Here is a 1,812-nt window from a genome sequence, read left to right on the forward strand (position 1 = left end):
CGTTGAAAGATAATGAATGCAAGCTTGGACAAGGTTGCTGAGCAGAATACTCAGGAAAAATATCGTCAATGTCATCAACAATTATGCCAACTGCAATATTTTGAACAGGAATGGATTGATCACGATCATCGGCTCCATTATTATCATCATTATCATCTTGACTATTATCAGAATCTGCCCCATAATCAGATTCAGTAGCTTCCGAACGTTGAGGAAGTACTGACAATTGGAGTGCTTTGTTGATCAGACGCTCCCCCCGCCTGTTCACCCCTCTCAGATTCTTTTTCTCTCAGCTCAGTTCCCTGTTCAGGTAACCCCTGTTCCTGAACACTCTCTTATAATTCTAACCGCTCTCTCACATCTGAGGCATGGTGTGATCCTTGGGCAAGTTCAACCGGTTCTGGTTGAACTATTGGATCTATCACTCTCCTATAGTCTATTACGCACTGAGCAGTCTGATCAGCTAGGGCAATCAATTCTTGTGGTACTGGCATTATTGAATCCAGGTCTTCCACTTCAGTATGCTGTCTGATTCTGGTCATGGTGAATGTTGGCCCTTTCTCAGAACTGGATCTGGCCGGAATATCCTCATTAGAATTCATCATGGCTTTAATGAATAATTGTAGAAATCTCTAGAATGGCACAAATTTCTGAGCTTTTGATGGGAATCTCTTCGCATTGACTAGCTCTACCAACTCATTCCATATGACTAAGGCGAAGTCATAATTTCTTGAAAAGACTACACCATGAAAGAATTTCAGAAATGAGCTACTGCATGTATCTATGCCCGATGTTTTTTACGTCAGGCATCTATTCAAGATAGAGAACAGTAAGTGCCAGATTGAAGGCAGGAAACGTCGTTTGAACTGAATTGGGTTGTTCAGAACTGCCGAGTATCCTAGGCGCTTGATATCTAGACACAATTGTTCGTCTGATATAAAATCTTTAAAACCAGTAGATCCTGGTCCGGACAGATGAAGTATTCTTCTAAGACGCTTCAATGTCAGACGACTGACAAATTCGCCAACTTCGCCTTGAAAGTAGATAGCATCCCCGTCTTTTTCTAAAGTCATAGTGCTCCAAAATTGTTGTAAATACACCATTGGAACTAGTGTATTTGCAGATAAAGAATAAGAAGTTGGATGGCCTTTCAGGATTTCTATAATGATCGGGTATTCAGCTGGCATAGCAAAAGAGAAGACGTGGTTATTTGGTTTTATATCAAGGTATTTTATTTGTGGGAAAATGGTTTCTGATGGAATAGGCTGGTTGGGTGGGTGTATAGGAATGTTATCTGATCTGACGGAGGAACATGAGATTCCTCGTCAGATTGATGTCGTTGATCCGCCATTAACCTGTAAAAATTCTAAAAAACATTAGAAACCATTTATTTAATCAAAATATAACCCACATAACAAAAAAATTAAACTCTAAAAAAATAAAACAACTAAAAAAAATTGGACAAGAAAAGAAAGAAAAAAAATCAAACTCAAAAACTAAAAAAAAAACCAACATTTAGAAAAAAAAATAGAAAAACAGATTGACCGGATTAGAAGTCCGGACAACATACAAACATACCAACACTTGAAAGAAAAACAAAGTTGTGATCAGATTAGAAGTTCGGACAACAAAGCATTCACACACAAAATTACTAAGTCAAAAACAAATAAATCGGACAATCATCAACCGGATTAAGGTTGATCGGATTGAACTCCGATCATCTTGTCCGGTGAAATATCCGTTCAACACACATTCACACACAGTAAAAAAACTTTCAAAAAAATACACATACAACAATCAAAATACACTCAA

Source organism: Cynara cardunculus (genome assembly GCF_001531365.2).
Source record: "Cynara cardunculus var. scolymus isolate 2C chromosome LG 17, CcrdV1, whole genome shotgun sequence".
NCBI classification, from domain to species: domain Eukaryota; kingdom Viridiplantae; phylum Streptophyta; class Magnoliopsida; order Asterales; family Asteraceae; genus Cynara; species Cynara cardunculus.